We start from the raw sequence: 26,046 nt of genomic DNA on the forward strand, positions 1-26,046 counted from the left end.
TTCTCCTGGGTCCCCAACACAGTAATCATTGTGTGTATCATGCTCTCAGACAAACTTTGAGTATCATGATGCACTCGAACGTTATACAGGCCCTGACACACACCAACTGGACAACTACTCGCCAGAATGCCGGTCAGCTGCTGCTGTGAAGCCAGTGGGGATTTCAACAGCTCTGAAAAGAAGCAAGCCACGGTGACTGCCCGACAGTCTTGAAGCGCAAGGATTTGGGCCACCAGCAGTGTCACAATGCCAGTCAGACAGGGGCCAGCAAATCTCCCCATTGCCCTGGCCAACAGGACAACGTCCTTGTGGGATGTGCGGAGATTCATCATCTGGTCCCAGCCTCCACTTTGCTCCATGTTGTTCAGCATTGCTTTGTTCTTTGTCCGTTCTGGCAGATCCTTCAGTGTCTGCACACAGTTCACACATAAATCACTGCTCTCCGGTGTTAGAGGCTCCCTGGAGATTTCACTCTGCTGGATTTGATCATCAGGAACCAAACCACTGACCAGACAAACATCCTTGCAAGCGTTAAGATAAATGAGCAGGGCACTAAATATTTGCGGGAATAACAATGTCACCGTCATTGCCGACTCGGGCTCATTTATCATCGCCTGCAGCCCACAGATGGCAGCCAGGGATTCTTGGCTCCAATGTTTGGTTGTCTGGCCAGGATCGGTTCTGCCTACCAGAAATGGCAGCTGATTACTGAGGCTGTCCAGCAGCTCTCCCATTGTACTCATGGCACAGTCAGTGTTCTCTGCCAGTGCTTGCCACACGGCACTGACATACTTGTCCAAAGGTACAGGGTAGGTGAGGAGACAGGACACAGCTGTTGAACTGTTGTGGGAGGACAAAATGGCGATGCTCCTTAAAACCAAAGTTTCACTTCCTGATGAGCAACTGACTCCAACTGAGCCCTCAACACGTGAATTATCTCTGCCACCTGATCCTGAAGTTCACTGCCACATCTCTCGATGATGGCTTTCATGAGGGCAGCGGCTGCACTGGAACAGCTGAGGTGTTGGTCGGACAATTCCTTGAAGGATATGAAGAGTAAGTTGGTCAGCTAGTCATGGGGCAAACACTTGGCAATGACCTCCGCGATCTGGTAGCAAGTTTGAAAGAGGACTGAAGCATCAGGGTTAACTAATTGTTCCCTGACTGCTTTCAGAACCTCCAACTGCTCCTTTTGCTGATCCCGATCGGTGTCTTCATAGGATATCTGAATGGCCAGGATGGTGTATAAGGTATCCAGAGCCATCCATCGAATGGGAAGTGAAGGGTCTGCACAACGCGGCATCAGTCGTCCAATCAGAGTTCCCAGGTTATTTGCAGGAGCCACATGATGAACATTGAGCTGCTGTCTGTAAAATTTCAGCAGCTGTAAGTTCATGTTCATGGCGCTCTCTCGCTCGTGAGCTTCTCCTGAAATAATCCAAACTTCTACCTGGCTCCAAATGACTTCAAGTCCTTCAGGGGTCAGGTCCTGAAGCAATAATTTCTTCAGAAGCTCTTCCAGGGAACTCATGGTCTGGGTATAAAGCGTTGCCCTCTTTCCTATCCCCATTCATGACCTTGGCATTGTCCAGTTCTGGTGGTAACACGCTGAAAGTGCTGGCCAGGCAGGCTTGGATCAGTTGGCAGGTGTCCGCTCTGATTGTTTCAATGTTTAATTTGATCAGCTGTGTGCAGGTGTCCATGGCTAGCTGTCGGACAGGGCTCTGCAGCAGCTCTGGTGGCTCGGCCTCGATAACATCCAGCATGTACGTCAGCAGCTCTTTGTTTCTGATCAGGTTGAGGGGAACTCTCTGGCGATTTGAATGTAGGGAGCTGGCTATCAGTGTAATGGCCTTTATCAGGCTGAGCTTTAGTGTAGCATCCCCGGATTCCGACTTTTTCTCCTGCCCAGTTGTGGTGTATAGGTTGAACACAGCTGGCAGAATGTGGGTTTCGATCGTGGACAGCACTAGTTCCGCAGGTACATAGAAGGCCATGTTCCCATAACTCAGGACCAGAGTGCTCTTGGCCAAATCCCCACTTGGCTTGTCCCCAAAAATGTTCAAGAAACCTTTCACTTTCAAGTGGTTGGACTTTGCAAACTCCTTCAGGCTACTGAGGGTTTCAACAAAGTGCGTCATGGCACAGAAACCAATGGCGAGGGCTGCACCTGCTCTCTCCGCACTCTCACTGTGCTGCACACTCACTAGCATTTTGGAAAGCTGCCCCTTTATTTGCTTAGCGTGGGTGTGACGGAGCACTGTCCCCAGGGATTGATAGAGAAAGCCCTTCTCTTGTGGGGAGAGATTGCCGGTGCCGATCTCGCTGTGTATTTGATTGGCGAGCTGACATGTCCATTCCTCATCGTCAATGGCATTGAGGGATGTGGACAAGACCAGCAATAATTTATCCTCCCATTCCCTTTGGACCAGAGACTCCTTTGAATTTGTCAGCAGTTCCTCGACCAATGAAGGAAGCTCCTCTTCCCACCCCCTCGCTGTTGCTGGGTGGATATTGAAGCTCAGGACTTGCATTAGCCTCAGTGCCGCAGCTCCTCGGCCTCCTCCCTGATATGGGCAACAAGACACGACGAGGAGCCAGGTCAGCAATGCCTGGGGTTTCGGGAGATTGACATCTTCACTGCTGGTGAGGAAATACCTTTCACTGCCGGCTTGCAGCTTCTTCTTCCCAAGATGTGCAGCACAGTTATATATGATTGTCGAAGCAGTGGTGTATTGGATCATAGTGACGAACTGCAGTAAGAATGGCCAAAGGATATCCTCCATCTTAACTGCAGTCGTGATTACGTACATTACTGTTTCACATCCAATCAATACTTCCTCATCTGTAACCTGGTCTGGCCGATATTGGATAGTACCAAGGTCCTTGAGTCAATGGATGCAGCACACTCTTGGATGAGAAATTCCACCATTGCCTTGCCTCCCTCTGGCTCAAGGTAACCTTGCTGGGCCATGTCACAGATTACCTGGGCAACGAGCTTCTTCTCCAGATTGCTGCTCTTGTTTTGGAGAAGTGGTTTCAAGGCGGCCACAATCTGAGCCTCCCTCTCAGATTGTGGGGAGACCGATATAACGAGCTGTTTCAATACATTGAGTGTTGCTACTCTCGTGTTTTGCTCAGTGCTCTTTAACTGTGAGAGGATCAGTTTCTGTATTGAATCTCCATAAGCTGGGGCCAGAACTTCAAAACAGCAAAGGATCTTCTTTGCAGCAAAATGGTCATCATACCCGGCCAACACACACATCTGCTGGTGGAGACTTTGAAGCAGATTGTCCACCTGTGCTTTCAGCCCTAGATACTTCATCTCCATGGCAACCTCCAGTACCCGGCACAGGCACTCTGTAATGGAACAATGCCCAGGTTGCTTCTTGTAACCTGGGCAGCTCCTCCTCCAGTGTGTCCTTGGGAGGCAGGGAGATGATATAGCCGAGAGCTTCCACTATCGGGATCGTCAATGCAGAAGCCTCCTTCTCAAGCCACACCTTGAGTACAAGACTATAGACAGAGTGGAACTCGGAGGAGAAAGAATCTTTCATCATGTTAAAGTCGACGGCTTCCTCCACATTTCCCAGATAAATCAGGATGCTCTTGGCAAAACTTCCCACTGCTGAAACAAATGCGGACTTGAGCTCAGCCTGGTCAACACCAACAAATACTGGAATCATGGTCCCTAAGATGGATTTCAGTAAAGGCACCATACCATGCACATTTTCCACAGCCAGTTTTGTTAATGTCTTGACCACATACACAGGTGGAAGGATCCCTTGTTCAAAACTCTTTTTCATCAACTGCACAACTTCCTTCCTGAACCTGAAGCTCATGGCAACCAGGAGATTGTGGCAGCTTCCTGGCTCTCAGCTTGTGCTCCTGCTGACATTGTTATCCAAATTTCAGCCAAAGAGATAACTTTCTCGGCGAGTGCTTGGCTGAGTTGATCAAGGTTGTCCTTGATAATAATCACCATGCTCTCCAATATTACCGCACCGTGTGGAGCTGCCCGCATGGTGCGATGGCACAGATAATCATGGCGGCTTTTTATTATTATCTCTGGGTGTTGACGCCCCAGTGTCAGGATATTTTCTCCCGACAACTTTCACCTTCCTCGGCTGTCATCTTCACGACGGCAACTGAGAAAGTTTTGACATTGATGGACATTTTTGTCGTCAAACTCTACAATTCTTAAAGATAAGTTTTAACCAAATAATTTCGGTGAGTATAGTTTGGCTATGATCACTCACTCAATTTGAAAAAAGATGACTTCTCTTACTTCGATCACTCCAATGATGAACACAGTGTTATCAATTTGTTCTTTGTGATTATCCAGGATTTGGATAGTTTTGATTAAAGCACTTGCCTTGAAGCTCTCACCTCTTTGCTTCCTCACGCACAAATGCACAGTTTCAACCACTTTGCTATATTTTGTCACCCCTGTGGTTTCTGGGTTGTCATGGTGTTCATTGTGGGGCCAGGTTACATAACCCCTCAGTTGTGATGTGGCCCTGGGTCATGTGCCTATATAAGTCCTGCCAGCTGTGTCAGTTTAAGCTGGGTGGTGGGGGTGAAGGCCCAGGCCTGAGATACAGGTCATACGGTCAATGCATCATTCGCAACCCTTGGCAGCCATATTGGATTGAGCAGCTGTTTGTTCCTAATAAAGAATCCACTGCACCACAGACTTTCAAAGTACACGTGACAAAAGGTGTAGAAATGGCAGTGTAGGACATACATTTCTAACAGAATTGCCCCAAATTGGGATGTTCATATGAAATCAATTTTAAATACACTATAAATAAAAGATCTGACGTCATGAGATGATTCCAGTGTTGGAATGGGAAGGCATCATTTCCAGCCCAGGTAATACGGAGAACAATAAGACTCCTTCACTCCAGTAGGATAGTCTCAAATAATATGGAATCGGTCCAGAAAGGATGAGTAAACACAGTTGAATGTTTATACGTTCATCACCGTCTAAACAAATGATCCCACTGACTTTATCTCCGCTCCTCTAATTCTGCCCTCTTGAGCATCCCCGATTTTAATTGCTCCACCATTGGTGGCCGTGCCTTCAGGTGCCAATGCCCTAAGCTCTGGAATGCTCTCCTTAAACCTCTCAGCTTCTCTGTGTCTATTTCCTCATTTAAGACACTACTTAAAACCTACCTCTTTGACCAAGCTTTAGGTCATCTGCCCTAATATCTCCTTATGTGGCTCGATATCAAATTATATTTTATAACACTCCTGTGAAGCACCTTGGGATGTGTTACTACATTAAAGACGCTATATAAATGAAAGTTGTTGTTGTGCCTTGACAGGAAGTAACTCTAAAGGGATTGAAGCTGCTTCATGATGTCATGAAGTTGTTGTGACATCAGACACTTGTTCCACTCATCACCCCTTTAAAATCCTTGTTCTCTACTGTCTACCATTCTGGTTTCTCACTCACATATCCTCCCTGATTTCCTCCTTCAGCCTCTGCACTCAGTCACTCCTCATCCTTGGTCATTTCAATCTCCATTGCAACTTTCCTTGTCCCTCTCCTCTGCTTTTACTGCCCACCTGTCGTCCTTTAAACACTCCAACTGATATTTGCGGCTACTCGCTCAACTTTGTCATCGCCGCTGGCTTCATACTTCCACGGTCTCAATCACTGACAAGGCCATCTCTGGCCAATTCCTTGTATCACCAACAACCTCTTTCCAACCCCACTGCCTTTTGCATCCACCCCACAAAAAACTCTTTCATAGGAACAGAAGGAGGACATTTGGCCCCTAAGGTTTTCACTGCAATTAACTTAGAACACGGTTGATTTGCACCTCAACTCCATTTACCTGCCTGTGCTCTATATACCCTGATTCCCTTACCTATTCAAATTCTATCTATCTCAGTCTCAAAAGCTCCAATGGTCCTAGAATCCACAGACCTTTGGGGGAGAGACTTTTAGATTCCCACTACCCTGTGTGTGATAAAGTGTTTCCTGATTTCACCCCTGAATGTGCTGGCTCTAATGCTAATATTATATCCTGTTGAATGCCTTTGATGTCATGTCCCCAGTAAAATCCTGACTTTCATCCACCCTACTTGTTTCCCCATTGTCAGGCCTCCAATTCCAAGAGGCACGGACTTAAGCATCTCTGATGCACAACTGATTTAGCCATTCATTGCCAGATCTGGCTGGACCATCTCAAGCAATATTGGTTCCCGCTCTCCTCTGTCACAACTGATCATCCTAGAATGCATAGAATCGCCCTGACTTCTCTTCTCCTCTGTCTTCTTAAACTCCTCTCCCTGACCCCCTCCACCCTTACCACAAAGGACACCACCTTGCCCTCCTGTCCCTCTCTCCTGCAGCAGTTGGTGCTGCTGTGCCTGGCCTCATGTCCTCCTCCCATTTGTCCAGACCAAGGGGAGTCCCTGGCAAGATGGCCAGCACCAAGCATTCCCTTAATCCTGGCGACTCTTATTAGGTGTCCAATAAGGTGGAGTAGCACAGCACTTAGGGGAAGTCCTCAGAGAATTTCTGGAATAAATGTTGCTCGAGTGTTGATGAAGTCTTGACAAAATGTCCCAGAAATTCACTCGATGTGTTTCAGAGATCCTCTTCACAGTTCCCGCAGCAATGACCATGAAATGGTGAGTCCCCCTTTAAATGGTGAGTGTACCTATAAATGGTGAGTGTACCTTTAAGTAGCACTTGAAATCGACATAAACACCGTGTTTTCTCCCAAACAGCTGCCTGCTGTTAGGACCGGGCGTTAGTTGAAGCACTTGCCACCAGAATTCCGTGCAGCCTCTTTAATGAGCGCTATCAGATATTTTAAGTGGCAGTCAGTTCAACATGCCTCCGGGCAGCCGTTTCAAGCACTGTCTTCAACTCCTTTACCAAGATTGCATCTTGTGCTAAACGTGGGCTAACCGGGCACATCAGCTTAAGACCCCACCTTGACCAGCTCTTTACCACCCAAAGTATTTGGGGAAAATCGCCCCCCTGGGGTCTGCAACACCCCAATCCCTTTTCACCCGCCATAAATGTGGGGCCCATTAGGGACAACAAGGCAAACATTGTGTGGAGGCAGAGGGCAGGACTGAGGGATTGAATGATTACTTTGCATCTGTCTTGACAAAAGGAGAGAATGAAGTTAATGTTGCAGGAGAGGAGAGGCAGTAGAGATATTGGATCAGCTCAAAATAGAAAGGAGGTGCTAAATAGGTTGGCTTCGCTTCAAGTTAACAAGACATCTGGTCCTGATGTAATGCATTCGAGATGGTGAGTGAAGCAAGGGTGGAGATAGCAGACGCTCTGTACATTGTTACATTGTCCCATCAAACACTCTCAGGGCAGGTACAGCACGGGGTTAGATACAGAGTGAAGCTCCGCCTACACTGTCGTATCACACACTTGCATGACAGGAACAGCACGGGTTAGATACAGAGTGAAGCTCCCTCTACACTGTCCCATCAAACACTCATAGGACAGGTTCCAGCATGGATCAGATACAGAGTAATGCTCCCTCTACACTGTCCCATCAAACATTCCCAGGGATGGCACATCACGGCTTCGATACACAGTTATGCTCCCTCTACACTTTTCATTGAACACTTCCAGGGCAAGTAGCGCATGGGTTAGATAAAGAGTACACCTCCCTCTACACTGTCCATTAAACACGACCAGGACAGGTACAATATCCGTTAGATACAGAGTAAAGCTCCTCCTACACTGTCCCGTCAAACACTCCCAGGGCAGGTACGGCACGGGGTTAGATACAGAGTAATGCTCCATGTACACTGTCCCAGCCCTCACACCCAGGGCAGGTACAGGACGGGTTAGATACAGAGTGATGCTCCCACTACACTGTCCCATCACACCAAGGACAAATAGAGCACGGGCTAGATACAGAGTAAAGCTCCCGCTACACTGTCCTACCAAAAACTTCCAGGGCAGGTACAGGACGGGTTGGATACAGATAAAGCTGCCTCTACACTGTCCCATCAAACAGAACCATGGCAGGTATAGCAGGGTTTAGATGCTGAGTAAAGCTCCCGCTACACTGTCCCATCCTTCACAACCAGGTCAAGTACAGCACAGGTGAGATACAGAGTAAAGCTCCCTCAAAACTGTCGCATCAAACACTCCCAGGGCAGGTACAGTAGGAGTTATATATAGAGTAAAGCTACCTCTACACTGTCCCATCAAAAATTCCCAGGACAGGTACAGCACAGTTCAGATACAGAGTAATTCTACCTCAACACTGTCCCATACAACACTTCCAGAATAGGTACAGCATGGTTTAGATACAGAGTAATGCTCCGTCTACACTGTCCCATCAAACACTTGCATGACAAGAACAGCACTGGTTAGATACAGAGTTAAGCACCTTACACACTATCCCATCAAACACTCCAAGGGCAGGGATAGCACGGGTTACATATAGAGTAAAGCTATGTCTACACTGTCCCATAAAATGCTCCCAGATTAGTTACAGCACCAGTTAGATATAGAGTGAAGCCATCTCTACACTGTCTCACCAAACACTCCCAGGCCATTATCAAAGAAGCAGTAGCAGGACATTTGTAAAGGGAAAATTGGGTCAGGCAGAGCCAGCACGGATTTATGAAGGGGATGTCATGTTTGACAAATTTGCTGGAATTCTTTGAGGATGTAACGAACAGGGTGGATAAAGGGGAACCAGTGGATGTGGTGTATTTGGACTTCCAGAAGGCATTTGACAAGGTGCCAAATAAAAGGTTACTGCACAAGATAAAAGTTCACGGGGTTGGGGGTAATATATTAGCATGGATAGAGGATTGGCTAACTAACAGAAAACAGAGAGTCGGGATAAATGGTTCATTCTCTGGTTGGCAACCAGTAACTAGTGGGGTGCCGCAGGGATCAGTGCTGAGACCCCAACTATTTACAATCTATATTAACGACTTGGAAGAAGGGACTGAGTGTAACGTAGCCAAGCTTGCTGACGATACAAAGATAGGAGGAAAAGCAATGTGTGAGGAGGACACAAAAAATCTGCAAAAGGACATAGACAGGCTAAGTCAGTGGGAAAAAAATTGGCAGATGGAGTATAATGTTGGAAAGTGTGAGGTTATGCACTTTGGCAGAAAAAAAACAAAGGACAAGTTATTATTTAAATGGAGAAAGATTGCAAAGTGCTACAGTACAGCGGGACCTGGGGGTACTTGTGCATGAAACACAAAAGGTTAGTATGCAGGTACAGCAAGTGATCAGGAAAGCCAATGGTATCTTGGCCTTTATTGCAAAGGGGATGGAGTATAAAGGAAATCTTGCTACAGCTATACAGGATATTGGTGAGGCCACACCTGGAATATTGCGTGCAGTTTTGGTTTCCATATTTATGAAAGGATAGACTTGCTTTGGAGGCAGTTCAGAGAAGGTTCACTCAGTTGATTCCGGAGATGAGGGTGTTGACTTATGAGGAAAGGTTGAGTAGGTTGGGCCTCTACTCATTGGAATTCAGAAGAATGAGGGGTGATCTTATCGAAACGTATAAGATTATGAGGAGGCTCGACAAGGTAGATGCAGAGAGGATGTTTCCACTGATGGGGGAGACTAGAACTAGAGGGCATGATCTTAGAATAAGGAGCCACCCATTTAAAACTGAGATGAGGAGAAATTTCTTCTCTCAGAGGATTGTAAATCTGTGGAATTTGCTGCCTGATAGAGCTGTGGAAGCTGCGAAATTGAATAAATTTGAGAGAAATAGACAGTTTTTTAAACGATAAGGGGATAAGGGGTTATGGAGAGCGGGCAGGGAAGTGGAGCTGAGTCCATGATCGGATCAGCCATGATCGTATTACATGCTGGAGCAGGTCTGAGGGGCCGTATGACCTACTCCTGTTCCTATTTCTTATGTTCTTGTGTTCTTATGACAGTTACAGCGCATGTGCAGTAAAGAGCAAAACCCCCGTGACACTGTCTCATCAAACACTCCCAGGGCAGGTACAGCACAGGTTAGATACAGATTATATGTCACTCTACACTGTACCATCCATCACACCCACAGCAAGCACTGCACGGATTAGCTGCAGAGTAAAGCTCGCTCTAAACTGCCCCATCAAACACTTCCAAGGCAGGTACAGCACGAGTAAGATAGAGAGTAAAGCTCCATCTACACTGTCCCATCCATCACACCCAGGGCAAGCAGAGCATTTGCTAGATAGAGAATAAATCTCCCTCTACACTGTCCCATTAAACACTCCCAGGGCAGGTACTGTTATGTATTTAACCCCTTGCAACCTGTATCACACTATCACCAGAGGGCCTACTTGTTGGAGTCCCAAGGGATCCCAGTATCCCTTGGGAGCACTGTATATAAGCAGGTCATCCACGAGGTACCAGCACTCTGGAGTCTTATTAAAGGAGCTAAGGTCACACTTGCTCATTGTTCACAATACTCAGTTTCATCCCTTAATATGAGTGTATCAATTGGCGACGAGGTAATGAACAACCACGCAAAAATGCAAAGTACAGTTGGTTTTGCTGGAGAAGTTCTCAGAAGGGGACGATTAGGAGGCTTTCATGGAGAGACTAGACCAATACTTTGTGGCCAATGAGATGGAAGGGGACGAGAACGCTGCCAAACGAAGGGCGATCCTTCTTACTGTCTGTGGGACAACAAGCTATGGCCTCGTGCAAAATCTTCGAGCTCCGGTAAAACCAACAACTAAATCCTGTGAAGAATTGTGTACGCTGGTCCGGGAGCACCTAAAACCTATGGCAAGATATCGGTTCTACACGTGTCAACGATCAGAGGGCCAGGAAGTGGTGAGCTATGTCGCCGAACTAAGGCTCCTCACAGGACATTGCGAATTTGAGGGATTCCTAGAACAAATGCTTAGAGACTTTTTTGTACTGGACATTGGCCATGAGGTAATCCTTCGCAAACTGTTGACTGTAGAAACTTCGAATCTAAACAAGGCCATAATGATAGCCCAGGCAGTTATGTCCACCAGCGACAACACCAAACAGATTTCGCAGAGTAAAGAAGTTTCGGCCAGTACTGTGCACAAAGTAACGTCGTTTTTGAGCAGGAATATAAATGGCAGAACATACACACTTGCTGCTGCCCGACCTCAGATAACCCAGAGTCCGCCATCAATTGTTAATGCGAGGCAGTTAACACCTTTTTGAAGCTGTGGAAGTGATCATCGGCCCCATCAATGCCGCTTCAAGCACTATGCATGCAATGGCTGCAGAACAATGGGACACCTCCAGCAAATGTGCAGGCAAGCTACAAACCCTGCAAACCACCACTTTGCAGAGGAAGATCGATCCACTGTGGATCAGGCTGAATTGGAGACTTGTACCGAGGAGGCAGAAGTGTACACACATTCACCACGAAATGTCCACCAATAATGTTGAAAGTTGAAATGAACGGAATTCCAGTATCAATGGAACTGGACACGGGTGCGAGTCAGTCGATAATGAGTAAAAAGGCCTTCGACAGGCTGTGGTGCAACAAGGCACACAGGCCCAAGCTCAACCCCATTCACCAAACTAAGGACTTACACCAAGGAACTAATCCCTGTAATTGGCAGTGCAGAAGTCAAAGTCTCCTATGATGGAACAGTATACGAACCCGCGCTGTTAAGCTCCCTCTATACTCTCCCATCAAACACTCTCAGGGCAGGTACACAACGGCTTAGATACAGAGTAAAGCTCCCTCTACTGACCCTCCCAGGGCAAGTTCAGCATGGGCTAGTTACAGAGTAAAGCTCCATCTACACTGTAAGAATTTGGCGAAAACACACATTTGGATTTAAGTTTTAGACTTTGCTTGAACATATGTTCTGTTACTGCAGAAGAGCAGACAGCTGGAGTGGGACAGGTCCAAACATGTCCCACAGGAATACACATCAGTGGGTGGGGATGAGTCAATGGCTGAAAGCAGGAACATCATGGTTGACGGGCGCCTTTTGTCATGTGATGGGAACCCATCAGTGAGACATTAAGTAAAGTGGCCGGTGTTCAGGCCATCGAAAGACAAAGGAAACGATGTGACTTTTCGGACCAGATCCACAGGAAGAGGCCCAGCAGCAAACAGACAGGCTGAAGATGTGTCTTGCTTTTCAGTTGGACTGCCTCAGGCGAACGGACAGTTGGACTTTTAGCGTGAGAAGAAGCATTTTTGCAAGTATAAGTGACGACAGTTTGCAGCCATCTCTCTCTCTCTCCCCTCTTTTACGTCTGCTTGCGTTGTTCAACGCACAAGGACTGAGCGTCTGGGATGGAGAGAAGAAACCTCATCTACGAGCAAAGAGAGCCTCGCTATTTCGACAGGGAAGCTGACCTTGAGACTGGACTTGAATACCACAGATTGGTACAGAACCAGAAGAAATGCCTCATCGGGAGAAGTAGCGAGTAAACCAGAGGGGTAATTGGTGAGCATTTATCCCAGTCCACACATCTTTAAGACCACCGCATCGTGTGAAAGTGTGTCATGTGTCCCAACCAAGCCTTAGGGGTTTAGTGGGGAGGTTTTCTGCAAGGATCATAGACGTATGCACATTCTGTTGGACAGATTCAGTGGTGCACTTTTGAATCCGAATAGGGGTGTTTTAGATATGGGTACTTCACGTTAGAGGCCTTTTTAGATGGGCAAGGGTGTATGTTGTACCGTGTTTTGTTAGTTTTACACTACCAGAGTGTGGTTTACTGGAGGCAGGGGTGTGTTAACTTGAATAAAAGCATTGTGACGGCTGAGACAAAAAGATCTGTCTATGACTGTATATTACTGCTCACGACTATAATTCCAGTGTCTACAACTGTTGTAAGAGGGGTGATTCGAAACCACCAAGAGCAAACCACTCACAGCACTGTCCCATCAAAGACTCCCAGGGCAGGTACAGCACGGGGTTAGATACAGAGTAAAGCTCCCTCTACACTGTCCCATCAAACACTCCCAGGACAGGTACAGCACGGGTTAGATACAGAGTAAAGCTCCCTCTACACTGTCCCATCAAACACTCCCAGGGCAGGTACAGCACGGGTTAGATATAGAGTAAAGCTCCCTCTACACTGACCCATCAAACACTCCCAGGGCAGGTATACCACTAGGTTAGATTCAGAGGTAAGCTCCTTCTACATTGTCCCATCTAACACTCCCAGGGCAGGTATAGTACGGATTAGATACAGAGTAAAGCTCCCTCTACATTGTGCCATCAAACACTCCCAGGGCAGGTACAGTACGGGTTAGATACAGAGTAAAGCTCCCTCTACACTGTCCCATCAAACACTCCCAGGGCAGGTACAGCACGGGTTGATGCAGAGTAAAGCTCCCTCTCTACTGTCTCATGAAACACTCTCAGGGCATGTACAGCATGGGTTAGATATAGAGTAAAGCTCCCCCTACACTGTCCCATCAAACACTCCCAGGACAGGTATAGCACAGGGTTAGATACAGAAGAAAGCTCCCTCTACACTGTCCCATCAAACACTCCCAGGACAGGTACATCGCTAGGTTAGATACAAAGGAAAGCTCCCTCTATATTGTCTCATCAAACACTTCCAGGGCAGGTCTAGTATGGGTTAGATACAGAGTAAATCTCCCTCTACACTGTCCCATCAAACACTCCCAGGGCAGGTACAGCACGGGGTTAGATACAGAGTAAAGCTCCCCCTACACTGTCCCATCAAACACTCCCAGGGCAGGTACAGCACGGGGTTAGATACAGGGTAACATAGAAACATAGAGAATAGGAGCAGGAGTAGGCCATTCGGCCCTTCGAGCCTGCACCGCTTTCAATATGATCATGGCTGAATCTCCATCTCAACACCATATTCACGCTTTCTCCCCATACCCCTTGATGCCTTTTGTTTCTAGAAATCCATCTATCTCCTTCTTAAAAATATTCAGTGACTCCACAGCCTTCTGTGGTAGAGAATTCCATAGGTTCACCACCCTCTGAGTGAACTTTCTCCTCATCTCGGTCCTAAATTTCCTACCCTGTATCCTGAGACTGTGACCCCTTGTTCTAGACTTCCTGGACGGTGGAAACATCCTCCCCGCATCCAGTATGTCCAACTCCGTCAGAATTTTATACGTTTCAATGAGATCCCCTCTCATTCTTCTAAACTCTAGTGAATACAGGCCGAGTCGACCCAATCTCTCCTCATACAACAGTCCTGCCATCCCAGGAATCAGTCTGATGAACCTTCGCTGCACTCCCTCTATGGCAAGTATATCCTTTCTTAGGTAAGGAGACCAAAACTGCACACAATACTCCAGGTGTGGTCTCACCAAGGCCCTGTATAACTGTAGTAAGACATCCTTGCTCCTGTACTTAAATCCTCTTGCAATGAAGGACATTTGCCTTCCTAACTGCTTGATGCACCTGCAAGTTTTCTTTCAATGACTGGTATACAAGGACACCTAGGTAGGGTGTTTTGTACATTGACATTTCCCAAGCTATCCCCATTTAAATAATAATTTGTCTTTCTGTTTTTCCTACAAAAGTGGATAACTTCACATTTATCCACATTATATTGCCTCTGCCATGTGTTTGCCCGCTCACTCAACCTATCTAAATCGCCTTGCAGCGTCTTTGCATCCTCCTCACAACTCACAATCCCACCTAGTTTTGTGTCATCAGCAAACTTGGAAATATTACATTTGGTTCCCTCATCCAAATCATTTATATATATTGTGAATAGCTGGGGCCTAAGCACTGATCCCTGTAGTACCTGACTAGTCACTGCCCGCCACCCCGAAAAAGACCCGTTTATTCCTACTCTCTGTTTACTGTCAGTTAACCAATTTTCAATCCATGCTAGTACATTAACCCCAATCCTATGTGCTTTAATTTTGCACACAAACCTCTTATGTGGGACTTTATCAAAGGCCTTCTGAAAATCCAAATGCACTACATCCACTGGTGCCCCTGATCTATTCTATCAGTTACATCCTCAAAAAACTCCAGTAGGTTTGTCAAACGTTATTTTCCTTTCATAAATCCATGTTGACTTTGTCTAATCCCATTGATATTATCTAAGTGTGCTGCATTCACGTCCTTTATAATAGGAGGATGCTGCTCCGTCTTGGATGCCTCCAAAAGCTTGTCAACGTCCTTCGCCTGCTCCACGATGACATGCAGGCCGTGATCCTTACCAGTGGATCCATTACAGACTAATTCCATGTCCAAACCGGGGTCAAACAGGGCTACGTCATTGCCCCAACCCTCTTTTCAATCTTCCTCGCTGCCATGCTCCACCTCACTGTCAACAAGCTTCCCGCTGGAGTGGAACTAAACTACAGAACCAGTGGGAAGCTGTTTAACCTATGCCACCTCCAGGCCAGGTCCAAGACCACCCACCCCTTCCCCCGACGACTATCTGTCCCACCTGTTACAGGGTCTGTGGCTCTCGTGTTGGACTGTTCACCCACCAAACAAGTCACTTGTGGAGTGGAAGCAGGTCTTCCTCGGTTCCGAGGGACTGCCTATGATGATGACCTTTATAATAGACTCCTTCTACACTGTCCCATCAAACCCTCTCATGGCAGGTACAGTACCTGTTAGATTCTGAGTAATGCTGCCTCTACACTGTCCCATCAAACCCTCCCAGGGCAGGTACAGCATGGGTTAGATACAGAGTAATGCTGCCTCTACACCGTCCCATCAAACCCTCCCAGGGCAAGTACAGCATGGGTTAGATACAGAGTAAAGCTCCCTCTACACTGTTCCATCAAACACTCCCAGGGCAGGTACAGCACGGGGTTAGATACAGAGTAAATCTCCCTCTACACTGTCCCATCAAACACTCCCAGGACAGGTACAGTACGTGTTAGATGCAGAGTAAAGCTCCCTCGATGCTGTCCCATCAAACACTACGAGGGCAGGTACAGCACGGGTTAGGAACAGTGTTAAGCTCCCTCTCTATTGTCCCATCAAACACTCCCAGGACAGTTACAGCATCTGTTTGATACAAAGTAAATCTCTCTCTGCACTGTCCCATCAAAACCTCCCAGGGCAGGTACAGCCCGTGTTAGACCTCACCTGGAGTACTGCATAAAGTTGTGGTCTTCTTATTTAAGGAGGGATATACTTGCATTGGAGGCAGTTCAGAGAAGGTTCACTAGGTTGATTCCTGAGATGAAGGGGTTGACTTATGAAGAAAAGTTGAGCAGATTGGGCCTATACTGATTGGAGTTTAGAAAAATGAAAGGTGATCTTATTGAAACATATAAGATACTGGGGGGGGGCTCAACAAGGTGGATGTAGAGAGGGCGTTTCCCCTTGTGGGGGAATCTAGAACTACGGGACATAGTTTCAGAATAAGGGTCGCCCATTTAGAACTGAGATGAGGAGAAATTTCTTCTCTCAGAGGGTCATAAATCTGTGGAATTCTCTGCCCCAGAGAGCTATGGAGGCTGGGTCATTGAATATATTTAAGGTGGAGATAGATAGATTTTTGAGTGACAAGGGAGTGAAGGGATATGGGGAGCGGGCAGGGAAGTGGAGTTGAGTCCATGATCAGATCAGCCACGATCTTATTAAATGGCGGAGCAGGTTCGAGGGGCCAAATGGCCTACTCCTGCTCCTATTTCTTTTGTTCTTATGTACATCAGGCCTTATTGTGGGCTGATCTTGACGGGGTGGGTTGCATAGACTAGGGCGGGGGGTGCTGGTGGCTGTGTTTCTATCGGGAATCCCGGAAGTCAGCCTGATTGACAGGCTTGGCTTCCAGTTGGGCGGGGAACACTCCGGAGCAGGCCACAGGTAGATCAGCTGCTGCTAGTGGGAGCATGGGGGTTGGGGGGAATGCCCAGAGAGGCATCCGACCCTGACCTCGGGGGAGGGGGTGTTCAAACCCCGAACCCGGGCGGGGGTCCGATCCACAACCTGGGAGGTGGGGCGATATCTGGGTGGTTGGTCTGATGGGGTGACAGAGGGATCTTGGGGGGCCAGGAGGAAGTACTTACCTTCGCCCAGAAGCTGACCTCACCTCCCTTCGGTTGCCAGTTTTCCCGAGGCCTGGTAAACTTGGCCAGGCAGGGTTAAATCTGCAACACAGGTTAAATTAAAGGCTGCCAGTCTCATTGAAATATTTAATTGTCCAACCCGTATAATAAGAACATAAGAACATAAGCAATAGAAACAGGAGTCAGCCGTAGGGCCCCTCGAGCTTGCTCCGCCATTCAATAAGATCATGGCTGATCCGATCATGGACTCAGCTCCACTTTCCTGCCCGCTCCCCCATAATCCCTTATTCCCTTATCGTTTAAGAAATTGTCTATTTCTGTCTTAAATATATTCCATGTCCCAGCATCCACAGCTCTCTGAGGCAGCACATTCCACAGATTTACAACCCTCTGAGAGAAGAAATTCCTCCTCATCTCAGTTTTAAATGGGCGGCCTCTTATTCTAAGATCGTGCCCTCTAGTTCTAGTCTCCCCCATCAGAGGAAACATCCTCTCTGCATCTACCTTGTCAAGCCCCCTCATAATCGTATACATTTCGATAAGATCACCTCTCATTTTTCTGAATTCCAATGAGTAGAGGCCCAACCTACTCAATCTTTCCTCATAAGTCAACCCCCTCAACCCTGGAATCAACCGAGTGGACCTTCTCTGAACTGCCTCCAAAGCAAGTATATCCTTTCGTAAACATGGAAACCAAAACCGCACGCAATATTCCAGGTGTAGCCTCACCAATACTTTGTATAGCTGTAGCATGACTTCCCTGCTTTTATACTCCATCCCCTTTGTATCCTGGGAGCGTGTTGGCTGCCTGTCCCCTGTCCCACCTCTGTTAAACCCGGAAGTGGCCGGCCTTGAGATTTTTAAAGTAGCATCGCGCCTGACCCCAAACCCACCGGTTTTGGGAGTTAAGATTCAGCTCCATGTTGGGAAAAGCTTACAATGGGATGTCTAGTCTGGCTCTCCATTCGAGGGCCTTCTGAGATGCCAAGTGGAGAAATGAGGTCCCTCCTGCAACGGATCTCAGTGGGCAGGTCGATGTGACGTGTTCCATGGTCTGGGACTCAGGGCCACAGTCGTACTTCGGGTCGTCCCTCATCTTCCACTTTGATGGGAAAAACATAAAGACAAAGTATTATTTAAATGGTGATGGTTTGGGAAGTGTCAATGTACAGAGGAACCTGGGTGTCTGTTAGATCTCTTAATTTTCAATGAGATGCAAAATCCGGTTGTAGGTTTAAAGTAACCAAATTCCAGCAGCAGCAAACAAGCTTCTGGTTGATTGCCAGGCCTTTGTCCTTCTGAAGCACATGACAAATAATTGCTGTACTTATACCTGGATCAATTTACAATAGTGAGCTCGCCACCTTTGACCTTATTGGCTCAACTGATTCAACAGTATGTGTTGTTAACCCATAATTGGCTCTCAGCCTAAAGTCCTGAAATGTCAAGTGTGAGTTATGGCTTAATGCATTGTGCCACTTCACATGTAGGCACTCTGACTGGGGTCTATGTTTTCTCACAGACCCTTGCAGCCTGCTTGAATTCTCTATCATTCCCCCCTTTGATTCTTTCACAAACTGAATCATAAAACATCAGGTATCACTGGTTAAACATTCTACAAAATAATTTCATACATAATTTAATAGAGTCTCCTTCCAAAATTTGTTGATGTGTTTTGCCACATGTCTGGACTAGTAGCTTCCACAAAAATTTACATCAACCCGAATTCCATCATGGCCACAATGGAAGTCTGGTTTTAGTAGGTTAATTAACCTCATTCCAATTTAATCCAAATCAATATTTTAATTCAACTAGTGAACAACCTTCCCTTAAACATAACATACCTCTGTGCCATGTACAGACGGTCTGCTGAGACCTGCAAGGCGTCTCACCTGCGGGACAGCAGCTACAGCCGCCTGGTTGCAACAACATTTAATCAACATAAACAAATACTATAAAAGTAAAATAATTACAACAAATAGAATTAAACCTTCCACCAATGAAGTTCCTATCGAACCGAGCCATTCAGTGGCTCCGCTCCACAAAGTGAATGATGGGGGTTGCTTAAGATTTTCTACCTCCTTTTGGATATGCTCCGCTAAGTGGGTAATTTCTTCTGAGCTATCTGGGATATATGTGCAACACTCAGTTCCGAGTAGGGCGCAAGTACCTCCCTTTTCAGCCAGGATATATAGTCAAGGGCCAGTCTATTCTGTAGGGCTATTGTGCGGATTGCTACCATTTCTGCATTGAGTTTAACTAGGGCCTCTGAGGTATCATTGGCTACCTGTTCCACAACGGATGCCATGTTAATGGATTCCCTTGTCAGTCTGGCGGTCCCGTACCTGGGGATCAGAATAGAAAAACATAGAAAAACATAGAAAATAGGTGCAGGAGCAGGCCATTCAGCCCTTCTAGCCTGCACCGCCATTCAATGAGTTCGTGGCTGAACATGAAACTTCAGTATCCCCTTCCTGCTTTCTCGCCATACCCCTTGATCCCCCGAGTAGTAAGGACTTCATCCAACTCCCTTTTGAATATATTTAGTGAATTGGCCTCAACTACTTTCTGTGGTAGAGAATTCCACAGGTTCACCACTCTCTGGGTGAAGAAGTTTCTCCTCATCTCAGTCCTAAATGGCTTACCCCTTATCCTTAGACTGTGACCCCTGGTTCTGGAATTCCCCAACATTGGGAACATTCTTCCTGCATCCAACCTGTCCAAACCCGTCAGAATTTTAAACGTTTCTATGAGGTCCCCTCTCACTCTTCTGAACTCCAGTGAATACAAGCCCATTTGATCCAGTCTTTCTTGATAGGTCAGTCCCACCATCCCGGGAATCAGTCTGGTGAATCTTCGCTGCACTCCCTCAATAGCAAGAATGTCCTTCCTCAAGTTAGGAGACCAAAACTGTACACAATACTCCAGGTGTGGCCTCACCAAGGCCCTGTACAACTGTAGCAACACCTCCCTGCCCCTGTACTCAAATCCCCTCGCTATGAAGGCCAACATGCCATTTGCTTTCTTAACCGCCTGCTGTACCTGCATGCCAACCTTCAATGACTGATGTACCATGACACCCAGGTCTCGTTGCACCTCCCCTTTTCCTAATCTGTCACCACTCAGATAATAGTCTGTCTCTCTGTTTTTACCACCAAAGTGGATAACCTCACATTTATCCACATTGTACTTCATCTGCCACACATTTGCCCACTCACCTAACCTATCCAAGTCACTCTGCAGCCTCATAGCATCCTCCTCGCAGCTCACACTGCCACCCAGCTTAGTGTCATCCGCAAATTTGGAGATACTACATTTAATCCCCTCGTCTAAATCATTAATGTACAATGTAAACAGCTGGGGCCCCAGCACAGAACCTTGCGGTACCCCACTAGTCACTGCCTGCCATTCTGAAAAGTACTCATTTACTCCTAGTCTTTGCTTCCTGTCTGACAACCAGTTCTCAATCCATGTCAGCACACTACCCCCAATCCCATGTGCTTTAACTTTGCACATTAATCTCCTGTGTGGGACCTTGTCGAAAGCCTTCTGAAAGTCCAAATATACCACATCAACTGGTTCTCCTTTGTCCACTTTACTGGAAACATCCTCAAAAAGTTCCAGAAGATTTGTCAAGCATGATCTCCCCTTCACAAATCCATGCTGACTTGGACCTATCATGTCACCATTTTCCAAATGCGCTGCTATGACATCCTTAATAATTGATTCCATCATTTTACCCACTACTGAGGTCAGGCTGACCGGTCTATAATTCCCTGCTTTCTCTCTCCCTCCTTTTTTAAAAAGTGGGGTTGCATTGGCTACCCTCCACTCGATAGGAACTGATCCAGAGTCAATGGAATGTTGGAAAATGACTGTCAATGCATCCGCTATTTTCAAGGCCACCTCCTTAAGTACTCTGGGATGCTGTCCATCAGGCCCTGGGGATTTATCGGCCTTCAATCCCATCAATTTCCCCAACACAATTTCCCAACTAATAAAGATTTCCCTCAGTTCCTCCTCCTTACTAGACCCTCTGACCCCTTTTATATCCGGAAGGTTGTTTGTGTCCTCCTTAGTGAATACTGAACCAAAGTACTTGTTCAATTGGTCTGCCATTTCTTTGTTCCCCGTTATGACTTCCCCTGATTCTGACTGCAGGGGATCTACGTTTGTCTTTACTAACCTTTTTCTCTTCACATACCTATAGAAACTTTTGCAATCCGCCTTAATGTTCCCTGCAAGCTTCTTCTCGTACTCCATTTTCCCTGCCCTAATCAAACCCTTTGTCCTCCTCTGCTGAGTTCTAAATTTCTCCCAGTCCCCGGGTTCGCTGCTATTTCTGGCCAATTTGTATGCCACTTCCTTGGCTTTAATACTATCCCTGATTTCCCTTGATAGCCACGGTTGAGCCACCTTCCCTTTTTTATTTTTATGCCAGACAGGAATGTACAATTGTTGTAATTCATCCATGCGGTCTCTAAATGTCTGCCATTGCCCATCCACAGTCAACCCCTTAAGTATCATTCGCCAATCTATCTTAGCCAATTCACGCCTCATACCTTCAAAGTTACCCTTCTTTAAGTTCTGGACCATGGTCTCTGAATTAACTGTTTCATTCTCCATCCTAATGCAGAATTCCACCATATTATGGTCACTCTTCCCCAAGGGGCCTCGCACAATGAGATTGTTAATTAATCCTCTCTCATTACACAACACCCAGTCTAAGATGGCCTCCCCCCTAGTTGGTTCCTCGACATATTGGTCTAGAAAACCATCCCTTATGCACTCCAGGAAATCCTCCTCCACCGTATTGCTTCCAGTTTGGCTAGCCCAATCTATGTGCATATTAAAGTCACCCATTATAACTGCTGCACCTTTATTGCATGCACTCCTAATTTCCTGTTTGATGCCCTCCCCAACATCACTACTACTGTTTGGAGGTCTGTACACAACTCCCACTAACGTTTTTTGCCCTTTAGTGTTCTGCAGCTCTACCCATATAGATTCCACATCATACAAGCTAATGTCTTTCCTAACTATTGCATTAATCTCCTCCTTAACCAGCAATGCTACCCCACCTCCTTTTCCTTTTATTCTATCCTTCCTGAATGTTGAATACCCCTGGATGTTGAGTTCCCAGCCCTGATCATCCTGGAGCCACGTTTCCATAATCCCAATCACATCATATTTGTTAACATCTATTTGCACAGTTAATTCATCCACCTTATTGCGGATACTCCTTGCATTAAGACACAAAGCCTTCAGGCTTGCTTTTTTAACACCCTTTGTCCTTTTAGAATTTTGCTGTACAGTGGCCCTTTTTGTTCTTTGCCTTGGGTTTCTCTGCCCTCCACTTTTCCTCATCTCCTTTCTGTCTTTTGCTTTTACCTCATTTTTGTCTTCCTCTGTCTCCCTGCATAGGTTCCCATCCCCCATGGCAAAGAACCTCTCTGTTTCTGTGATAGCTCTCTTAGGACGGCGTAGATGTTCCGACAGGGACTTTATTTGATACATATATGGCACAATATAGGCTAAATAGCAGGATCCCGTCCAATTCTGGGTCAGCCAAGGGTAGGCTTTGTGGCCACACACGCAATAGGTGCCATTATAGGCAATGAATGTTAGCTGTTTCTTTGTCAGCAACACTCCGGGGCCTGTCCAGGCTTTTCCATCTGTTTTATTCTGAAACCCCGTTATGTTAATAACTCCCACATCGGCCCAGTTTGGACGGTTCCGTGGCTTGATTACATTATAATTCCAGGAGCAGTTACTATACCCCATATTTTGGCCTCCCGTTATGTTTCTAATCAGACAGACCGATTCCCCCGGTCTTCCTACCCCCTTTGTATTAGTGATAACAAGAAATGGGGGCCGTTTGGAATTATTGTAGCACGGTTGGTACCCCCCCCCCCCCACTTCAAAGGTAGTCAGATTGTAATCTGCTGTCTTCCATTTAGGTGCCCAGTCTTCCGTATCCTGAGACGCATTGCCTGTTTTGTTTTGATTAATTATCCACTCAGCCATTTCTGAGATATTCAAGGGAACTGGCCTCAAGGGAATCCCTCCCTTTGAGTGAATAGAAATATTCGCACACACCCAACAACTAGAAATGTTACCTTGTTTGGTATAAATGTATGACATATATAAAAAAGTATTCACATGTAATTCCCTTGCTACCCTACTATTTCCCTTTGGTGCAGAGGGTCGGCTAGTAAGAAGTAGGCAAATGCCTAGAATACCTACAGTCAGTAGTGCAGTAAATTTATACATTTTGGCAAGAAGTAATTGTCCTTATTAGATTTCAGCTTCAGTTACGGGTGCTCATTTAACGTGTGAAGCGTGGATCCAGGCTTTCTTTCCTTGGACTTTACCAGCTGCCTGGGTGGTCAATGACACTTGGCAAGGTCCCTCCCACTTGGCACCCAAAGGTTCTTTATGCAACTTTTTCACATACACCCAGACTCCCGGGATGATGTCGTGTCCTCCTTCGGGTGGATTACCCCAAGCTGCCGATACCTGTCGGGAAACAGAACTAATAGCATTGGTTAGGTTCTGACAGTATGATAACAAAGTGTCACTCATTAAGTGAACATCAGCTTTCTGTAAATCGATAGTTCCTGGCAGTGACATGGGTCTTCCTGCTATAATTTCAAACGGGCTTAGACCTGTTGTTCTGTTCGGGGTTGCCCTAATGCTACATAGCACTATTGGTAGTGCCTGGGGCCATGGTGTTCCTTCTTGGTGATATTTGGCAAGCCGTTGTTTCAGAGTTCGATTCATTCGCTCTTCTTGTCCTGATGATTGTGGGTGATAAGGACAGTGTAAATCCCACGTAATGTTCAGTAACCTACAGACTTCTTGGCAGACAGCACCTGTGAAGTGTGTTCCCTGATCTGAGTCAATGCTACTCGGGACTCCCCATCGGGGAATGTAATCCTTACACAAGACCTTTGCAGTGTGATTGGCTGTGGCTCTTTTAGTTGGGACAGCTTCTACCCATCTAGAGAATCTGTCGACCATGACAAGAATGTTAGTGTATCCTTGGCATGAAGGAAGAGATATATAATCAACCTGCAGATGCTGGAATGGTCCGACAGGGGCAGGGGGCCTCAGTTGGGGCATTACCGTGATGGGTCCAGAATTATTTTTCTGGCAGACCATACAGCGGTCTGCTACCAGCTGGGCATTTTTTTTAAATCCCCGACCCCACCAGCTTTTCTGGAACAGTGCCGTCATCTGTTGTGAGGCCAAGTGTCCCCACAAGTGGATCTGTTGGGCTAAAAAAGGCATAAGCGCTTGTGGCACGACTGGCTTGTCGGTAACTCTTTGTTCCAGACATCATCTTCACATAGCTTAATTCCTGCCTCAATCCATGTCCATTTTTCCTCTCGGGAGCACTCGCCTTGCATTGTTTGAAGGTCTCGTGTCAGAGTCCTGAGTGCTTTCAATCTGCACATCTGTGTTGGTTCTTCTGGGGGAGCGCCCTGTGAGGCGGCATCTTTAGCTGCCTGGTCGGCAAGGATACTTCCCTGTGCTTCCGTAGTATTTTCCTTGGTATGGGCCTTACACTTCAGGATGGACACTTCCTGAGGTAATTGTATGATCTCTTGTAAGTCTCAGACTTCTTTTCCATTTCGGATAGGTGTACCAGCAGCAGTGAGGAATCCTCTTTTCCGCCATAACAGACCAAAGTCGTGAGCGACTCCAAAAGCATAACGCGAATCTGTGTAGACATTAGCTGTCTGTCCTTCTGCTATTCGACATGCTTCTGACAGGGCCCGTAACTCGGCCTGTTGTGCTGACGTTCCTGAGAGTAAACGTCCTTTTGCCACTACCTCATATAAGGTTGTAACTGCCCATCCTGCTTTTCTGGTACCATTGTCAACAAAGGAGGAACCATCTGTAAACAGGATGAGGTCTGCTGCTAAGGCTGCTTCTTCTGTTTATTTTAAAATCTCCACGCAGTCATGCTCTTCACATTCTCTCCCCTCTTGCTCCCTCGATTCTGACATCAGGAGAATAGTTGCGGGATTAACCGGGCTGGCCCGGACGATATGGAGATTAGGAGCTTCCAAAACTGCTGTCCAGTGGGTCCATCTAGCTGCCGCCACCTGAGACATTCTATTCATAGACAGCAAAGCATGTACGGTGTGGGGACACTTGACAATCAGCTTTTGGTCGAGGACTAGACCCGCAGTGATCATTACCGCTCAACATGTAGCTTCCATGGCCCTTAGGCAACTTCCCCATCCGAGGGCTTCCACATCCAGTTTTGCCGAATAATAGCCAATAGGTCTTTGCCGATCCCCATGTTTTTGTGTCAGTATAGCTGTCATGTATCCTCCTTTCTCATGGACAAACAGGGTAAATGGCTTACCACTGTCAGGGATTCCCAGAGCTGGTGCCGAACACAAAGCCTTTTTCAAACTCAGGAAGGCTTCTTGCTGTTTCTTTAGTGAGGGTGATGGCTTCTTTAGAGGCATGTTTCCCCTTTAAAATATCATTCAGTGGCTGAGCAAGCTGTGTGAAGCAGTCAATCCAATTTCTGTTAAAGTTACACAATCCCAAAAAAGACCTTAGTTCCTGAATAGTGGTGGGTTTTTTAGCAGCCCGAATGGCTGCAGTTCTATCCTGGGTAAGGTCTCTCTTTCCTTGTGAAATCTTTTGTCCCAGGTATACAACCTCTTCTTGGGATATTTGTGCTTTTTCGATGCTGGCTTTATGTCCTTTCAGCCAAAGGTGGTCCAGCAGAGCTCGTAGATCTTGTTCATGCTGTTCTTCCGTGTTTGAAGCTAGCAGGATATCGTCTACATATTGGATGACTGTGGATGACAGGGGAGGTAATTCTCGCAAATGGCTTTGTAAAGCCATGTGGAATACCGTAGGGCTGTTGTGGAAACCCTGCGGTAACCGGGTCCAAGTATACTGTTGTCCTTGGACTGTGAAAGCAAACCACCTTCGAACCTCCGGTGCCAGAGGCACTGACCAAAATCCGTTGGTCATATCTATAACCGAGAAATATTTATGTTCTGGTTTGAGGGCAATAAAAATGGTGGAGGGATCTGCGACCAAA

The sequence above is a fragment of the Pristiophorus japonicus genome, chromosome 17 (genome assembly GCF_044704955.1).
Source record: "Pristiophorus japonicus isolate sPriJap1 chromosome 17, sPriJap1.hap1, whole genome shotgun sequence".
Classification (NCBI taxonomy): Eukaryota; Metazoa; Chordata; class Chondrichthyes; family Pristiophoridae; genus Pristiophorus; species Pristiophorus japonicus.